The following is an 8,514-nucleotide window of genomic DNA, read 5'->3' on the forward strand; positions in this document are numbered from 1 at the left end:
CTGAGGTACCATCTCATACCTATCAGGTTGACTATTGTAACAGAAAAGGAAAATGACTAATACAGGTTGTAATGATTGGAATGACGCCACCTGCTGGAGACTTACTGTAGAAGAGTTCCACCCATGAAGTGAAAGTCTTTGAGGGCAAGACCAAGAGTCTTTTCCTTGGCATCAGGAAGTGACGTTGGCTAGTGAGAGGAAGAAGGAAGGGAATAGCGCTTTGTCTCGCGCTCTTTCCTTTGGACTCTGTTGGAGAGCAGAGCTAGAAATGTGCTCTCACTTTAATAGATAGATGAATGTAGGCCTTTCCTTCTCTCTTTACCAAGTTCTTATTCTCCTTAATAAATGCTTAAAAGTCTAACTCTTGCTAAAGCTTATAATTTATTGGCGACCACTCATTAAATATTTTAGACAGTTTAGCTAGAATTTTAGCCCTTTACAAGGTGGAGATGTGGAAAAATACCAACAGTGATGCATTCAAGGTAAAGTTGCAAAAGGGTTCAACCATTTTGAAAAACAATGGGTAACTATGCCCTAAGGGCTATAAAATTGTGCATACCCTTTGACCCAGAAATACCATTACTAGGTCTGCATCTCAAAGAGTTCAAAGGAAAAGGAAAAGGATCTATATGGACAAAAAATATTTATAGCAACTCTTATTTTGTGGTGGCAAAAAATAGAAATTATGGGGAGGCCCATCAATTGGAGAATGGCTGAACAAGCTGTAGTATATAATTATGATGGAATACTATTGTACTATAAGAAATGATGACCTGGATGCTTTCAGAAAAACTTGGAAAGACATATATGAACTGATGTGGAATGAAGTTAGCAGAACAAGGAGAACATTGTACACAATAATAATATTGTATGGTGATCGACTGTGCATGACTTAGCTATTCTTACCAATACAATGATCCCAGGCAATTCCAAAGGATTCATGATGAAAAATGCTATCTACTTCTAGAGAAAGAACTGATAAAACCTGAATGCAGATTAAAGCATAGTATTTTTCACCTTATTTTTTTCATGGGTTTTTTTTTTTTGGTGTGTATCTGTGGGTTTTTTTACAACCTGACAAATATGGAAATATGTTTTGCATGATTACACATGTATAACCTATATCAAATTACCTGTTTTCTCAGGGAGGGGTGTCCCCAGCACCAAGCCTTTTGACCTGTGGAGGCCAGAGCCAAATAGACAGAGCAGGCAAGAATAACTGTGCAGAAACTAAAACGGAATTTTATTTTCTAAAGTGAGGGGAATGGGCCAAGATGGTGGAGAGGAAGCAGCAAGCTGCCTGAGCTCTCCTTCTGTTCCCTCAAAAAGAACATTAAATCAAGCCTCTGGATGGATTCTGAAACTACAGAACCTGCAAAGAGACAGAGAGACACAGTCTTCCAATCAGAGATAATTTAGAAGACTTCAGGAAAAGGTCGGTCTGACTTGGGCAAAAGGGAGGCCCAGCGCAGGGCAAGCAGCCCAGCGCCGAGGGGGTCGGGGCAAGTCAGCAGGAGCTGCGGGCCACAGGCAGTTTCCTGATGAAGAAACCAAAGCTATCTATTCCCATATGAAAAAATGCTCTAAATCACTATTGATTAGAGAGATGCAAATTAAAACTCTGAGGTACCACCTGACACCTATCAGATTGGCTAAAATGAAAAAAAAGGAAAATAATAAATGTTGGAGAAGCTATGGGAAAATTGGAACACTAATCCATTGTTGGTGGAGCTGTGAACTGATCCAGCCATTCTGGAGAGCAATTTGGAATTATGCCCAAAGGGCGATAAAGCTGTCCATACCCTTTGACTCAGCAATACCACTTTTGGGTCTTTTTCCCAAAGAAATCATGGAAAGGGGAAAGGGACCCACATGTACAAAAATATTTATAGCTGCTCTTTACATGGTGGCAAGGAATTGGAAGTTGAGAGGGTGCCCATCAATTGGGGAATGGCTGGACAAGTTGTGGTATATGAATGTAATGGAATTCTATTGTGCTGTAAGAAACGATGAGCAAGAGGAGTTCAGAGAAACCTGGAGGGTCTTGCGTGGGCTGATGATGAGTGAGATGAGCAGAACCAGAAGAACATTGTACACAGTATCATCAACATTGAGTGTTGATCTACTGTGATGGACTATATTCTTCTCACCAATGCAATGGTACAGAAGAGTTCCAGGGAACTCATGATAGAAGAGGATCTCCAAATCCAAGAAAAAAACAAAACAAAACAAAGAACTGTGGAGTATAGATGCTGAATGAACCGTACTATTTCTTTTGTTTTTGGTGCTGTTGTTTTTTCTATTTTGAGGTTTTTCATCATTGCTCTGATTTTTTCTCTTATAACATGACTAATGCAGAAATAGGATTAATGTTATTATGTGTGTATGTATATATATATATATATATATATATATATATATATATATATATATATATATATATATATATATAAAAAACCTATATCAGATTACCTGCTGTCTAGGGGAGGGGGGAGGGAGGGGAGGGAGGGAGAAAAATCCGAAATTGGAAAGCTTGTATAAACAAAAGTTGAGAAATATCTTTACATGTAACGGAAAAAAATTAATTAATTAAAAAAAATAAAGTGAGGGGAATGGCTTGCAAATAAGGAGGGAAACTAGACATTTATGCCAGGGACCCCTCTAGTGGGGAACCCTTTCAATATTTATACCAATGGCTACATAGTGAGCTGTAGCCCTGACAAGAATGTGACAAGTTTGATTCATAGCAAGATTTTATCACTGGGACTTGTCCGAGCTTGTCCAGTGCTTGACCAAGTTCAGAGAACACCTGGTGCTGATCAAAGAAACACAGTAATTATATGAAACAATTCTGGAATTTTGCCGTGGTTGAGATCATCCAGAGGGTGGGTGCAAAGGATTATTTATTGTCATGCCAAGCTCAGGGCACAGATTGTTTGCTGGGCCTTAGCTCTGGAAAACAGGGTATCTCCTAATAGGATGTTGATGGAGGTAAGGGAAGGAGAGAGTTTGGAACTCAAAATTTTAAAGAGTGAATGTTAGCATTGTTTTATCATGTAATTAGAAAAAATAAAATATTATTTTGAAAAATAAATTGTGGTGCAAACCTATAATAAATTTAATAACCCTATAGTACTTTACACATAGTAGTCTTATTATGATCACTTAGTGAATTGAAAGTAAAGACCAGGGGCAGCTAGGTGGCACAGTGGATGGAGCACTGGCCCTAGTCAGGAGTACCTGAGTTCAAATCCGGCCTCAGACATTTAACACTTACTAGCTGTGTGACCCTGGGCAAGTCACTTAACCCCAATTGCCTCACTTAAAAAAAAAAAAAAAGTAAAGACCATATAGTATTGTGGAAAGAACATTGGATTGTGACTCAGAAGCCTTGTGTTCAGATTCTGGTTCTGCTAGTCACTATTACTGTGACATTAGGCAAGTTATTTGACTTAGTTTCTGAAAAAGCAAGCGTTCATCTAGATAATATCTAAGGGCCCTTTCAGTACAAAATTCTATCAGATTGGACTGAATTGGAGTTATATAAATCATAGAGTCTCAGATTTGAAAATAAGAATTCCTTCTATGATATAACCAAATGGTCACCCATGTTTGTTGGGGAGTACACTAAAAAGTAAGGGAGGGGTCTATTATCTGCAGAGTAGTTACGACTATTAGGAAATGCTGCCTTAGATCAATTTGTACCTTTTCAGCTCCCACCCTTCTGCCTTTTGGTACAAAAAAAAGGATAGATAATAGACTTGTAATTTCATTGATATTCCTAGGTGAAGAAACTTTTTCTACCACCTTCTCTACATCTTACAGTTTTGGAGAATTTTCTAGGGCACTGATATTTTGAGTGACTTGTCCAGAATCACACAGCCAGGTTGTATTAGAGCTGCGACCTGAACTTGATGTCTTAACTCTGAGCCCATCTTTCTCATTCAGTATGCCATCATGACTCTTGGGAAAAAGAACAAGTTTAATCCTTTTTCCAACTAATAGATATTCAAATATTGAAACTATTCTTCTTCATGGTTTCCTAAAGTCTTCACTTCTCTGGGCTAAATATTTTCATTTTCTTCAGCCAGTCCTCACATGCAATGACCCCAAGGACTTTCCTCTGGTTGCTTCTCTCTAATGTCCAGCGACTTGTAAAGAATAAGCAATTAATGAATGTTTATTGAAATTCATTTGGAAAGACCTAAGCTTAACAATCTTTCTTAAAAGGTAGAACCTAGAACTGAACATGGCATTCCAGGTGAGATATGGCAAGGAAAGGGGACCATAGAATTAGATGCTCTCTGCTCCCCTCTACTGGAATTCTCTTCATGTGGGCTCAGGCTACATTCATTTTATCGGTCACCATCTCTCTGCATCTCTCACACTGAGCTTGCAGGCCTCTAAAACCTCATGTCCTTTTCAGATAATTTTCAGATAATTGCAATCTAGCACCAATTCCCCATCTTATATTTGTGAAGCTGATTTTTAAATCAAAGTATAAAACTTTATAATTATCCCTATTAAATGAAGCCTTATTAGATTGGGCTCCCCTATTGCAGGATTTCAAGATGATTTTAAATTCTGATTCTATTATTCAGTACATTATCTATCCCTTCCATGCTGTCATTTGTAAATTTGATAAGCATGCCATATATGCTTTAATTGAAATATTTGGTAAATATATATAATAGAAGAGGGCCATTTATAATTATATATAACTATATACACATATATGTATAATATGTATATACATGTATACATATGTATATATGTATGTTGTGTGTTTTAATAGAGGGCCGAGGATAGATCCCTGGGGGACTCAACTAGAGATCTTTTTCCTAGTTGACATAAAATAGCATAATTTATAATAATAACTAGCATTTATATTGTGTTTTAAAGTTTGTAAAGTTCTTTACAAATATGATCTCCTTTGATCTTCACAACAACCCAGGGAGACAGGTGTTATTATTATCCCCATTTTACAGATGAGGAACCTGGAACAGAGGATAATCAACTTACTCAGGATCATACAGCAAGTAAGTGTGAAATACCAAATTTGAACTAGGGTCTTCTGGACTCCAGGTCTAGCCCTCTATCCTCCATGCCACTTGGCTATTAACTATTCTTCAACCAGTTTATATCAATTTAAATGTACTACCTTCCCCATCTCTCTATTCTAGAAGATCAGTTTGAGAGACTAGACCAAAAACTTTGCTAAATATAGTTCAAATGTATATACAGCATTCAAGTCTAGTAACAATATCCTTGTTTTTTGTCTTTCATTTCTGTTTGTTTTGCATGGAAACCATGGTGTTAGGCAAACTCTGGTTAAGTTTCTTGAGAATTTATAAGTCCACTTAGCCTAATGGTACAGGGAATAGAAGTAAGATGTGATACACAAACAGATGGATGGATGTTTGAACAGATAGAGATAGAAGTATATAGATGTATACTATGTACATATATTTCTATGTATACATTGTAAAAAACTATAAAACTATATCTATATCCATTGACAGAAACCCCAAACAGGATAAGATAACAAATGATAGATAGATAGATAGATAGATAGATAGATAGATAGATAGATAGATAGATAGATGGATAGAGGCAGAGTATATATATATATATGTGTGTGTGTGTTTACATATGCATATAAACACATTGAAAAAAATTTTAAATGGAATATAATTGATATGTAAATATCTATAAATCTATACTTAGATCCACTGATAGAAGCTCAAAACATTAGACCTCAAAATACATTCTTTGTTCTAGTCTAATTGACTTACTTGATATTCTCAGCACCCAACCTTCTATATTCTGCCCCCTGTGCCTTTACCACTCCTTCCCACATGCCTGGAATGCATTCTTTCCTCTATTCAGTCTAATCTTGTAGAATCCATAGCTTCTTTTTAAATACTTTCACCCAGGTGGTACCTCCTATAAAAATTTTATACTAATTCCTCCAGTTGTTCATGCCCACCCCCCTTCTGAAAAAAAAAAAAAAGCCCCGAATCAGCATTGTATTTATCTTGTATGTACTTATCTGGTTTCCTAGGCTTCTTTCAAGACCCAACACAAATCCTAAATTTTTCAGGAAGTCATCTTCTATACTTCTCCCCTTTCATCCTCCCCAATACACACTGCTAATACCTTTCCTCTGAGATTACTTTCTATGTATACTTTTTTGTTTGTTCTTTCTCCCAGTAGCATGTAAGCACCATAAAGAGAGGGACCACATTCTTACCTTTCTTATTAAACCTAGTCCTTAGCACAAAGTCATGCCCATAAGAAGTGCTTCACAAACACTTCTTGATTGATTGCTGGCCCTCAATATAATCTAAGATCCTTTAGCATAAAGATTTTTTTTTCTTTCTGTTTTATATACCTAGAAAAAGCACAGTGCCTGGCACATAGTAATTAATCAATATGTGCTTATTGAATGCATTGTTAATTCTGGTATTTGGTCTTACTATTTTGTGATCTAACTATATGCAGAATTTATTATGAAAAATGTCATAATCAGTAATCAATCATTTTCTGTCAAGACAGTAGTAAAGTTCCTTTCATGACAAAAATATTTCTATCACCTTCCAATCCTTTTCTTCAAGAAGGTATTCATGAAATGAGGAATAGGAGAAATTGAGAGAAACATGAGAAGAATTGTATCAACCAGTATAAAATGAAGATAGATAAATGAGAAGAATAATAAGCATAACTATTTTAAACTAAGTGAAAAGAGCACCAGAATGAATTCAGATTATATGAAATAAGCAACATTGATTTCAGGGATTGGGCAGACCATGAAATACACCTGTCTCCCATCTATAGCTAAGGCAAAGGCTATTGATGCCAAATTGTATGTGCCAAAAGAGATTATAGCTGTGTTATTTGGTTGACTTATCCTTTATTCCAAAGGAGGGCACTGTGGTTGGGGGTGTTTGGGGACTTATCAGGAAATTAATGTTGTATAAAAAGCCAAGAGGTATTAATAAAACTTTTTTTAAAGGTAATGGGGGTGGGGGCAGCTAGGTGACGCAGTGGATAGAGCGCTGGCCCTGGATTCAGGAGGACCTGAGTTCAAGTCTGACCTCAGAAAATTGACACTTACTAGCTGTGTGACCCTGGGCAAGTCACTTAACCCCAATTGCCTCGCAAAAAAAATAAATAAATAAAAAGTAATGAAAGGCAGCTAGGTGGTGCAGTGGATAAAACATCAGCTCTGGATTCAGGAGGGCCTGAGTTCAAATCCAATCTCAGATACTTGACACTTACTAGCTGTGTGACCCTGGGCAAGTCACTTAACCCCCATTTGCCCTGCAAAAAAATAAATAAACATTTAAAAGAAAAAGTAATGAGATTACTAAGTAATTTGTGTGTGCCCTCTTTTATTTCTTAATCTTGAACCACATTTTAAATATTTATATGTATTAAACTTTCCTCCCCACTTTGCATTGAAATTCATGATTCTTAATGTACATATTGACTTAGGTTGGAGAATCTTCTCAAATTCTTCATAGAATGTCTTTGCTTCTTTGCTCTTCTCAATGAATGTTGACCAATATGACACAATATTGTTTGTGGCAGTTCTATCTGCTTTATGCTCATTCTGAGCACCAGAGCTTGAGATGACCAAGTTTCTCCATGAAATATTATTTTGGGTTGCCTTTTGTGCCCACAGTTCTACAAATTCTATATTTTTTCTCTAAAAAAGAACATATGAGTGATCCTTCCAATGGAACATTTTCAGGATTCTTATGTATTTTATCATATACTCACATTAATAATTGGAGTTGATAACTATTCTTTGTTTCTATCTGTCATTGACAACAAATGTTTAACAGCATAGGAAGGATAGAACCTTGACTCTATGATAGGCCTGCTTCCATGATGACATTGATTTTTTAATCACTACTTTTGGGGTCTCATCATTTCAATTGGTCATGAATCTACCTAACTGTACTATCATATAGTCCATACATAAATTGATCCTACGAAATTTTTCCAAGTATTTTCAAGTTTGGTCATATTGTGTTTGAGATTATATGCTTATCTCTCAGTCTTATAAGCCTAGTAACCTTGAGAGTAAACCTATTATAGTATTCCTTGCCTCCTAAATTAGGAATCAGGAGAATTCAATTCAGTACTAGTTGTTTATCTTTGCACAATTCACTTATCAGAATCTAGACTTGGCTAACTCCTTGACTAGGAATTAGGAGATTGGATTCTAGTCCTTGATCTATGCTAAAGACCTGGTTTGCTCATGTTTCTTTGCAATTAATCTCTCTCTCTCTCTCCATACATATATATGTGTGTGTGTGTGTGTGTGTGTGTGTGTGTGTGTGTTTACATATGCATATAAACACATTGAAAAAATTTAAAATGGAATATAATTGATATGTAAATATCTATAAATCTATACTTAGATATATATATGTCTCTATCTCTCTGTTTCTCAGTCTCTCTGTATCTTTCAATCCCTCACTGTCTTTCTCTCTATGTCTCTAT

Source organism: Dromiciops gliroides, chromosome 3 (assembly GCF_019393635.1).
Source record: "Dromiciops gliroides isolate mDroGli1 chromosome 3, mDroGli1.pri, whole genome shotgun sequence".
NCBI lineage: Eukaryota > Metazoa > Chordata > Mammalia > Microbiotheria > Microbiotheriidae > Dromiciops > Dromiciops gliroides.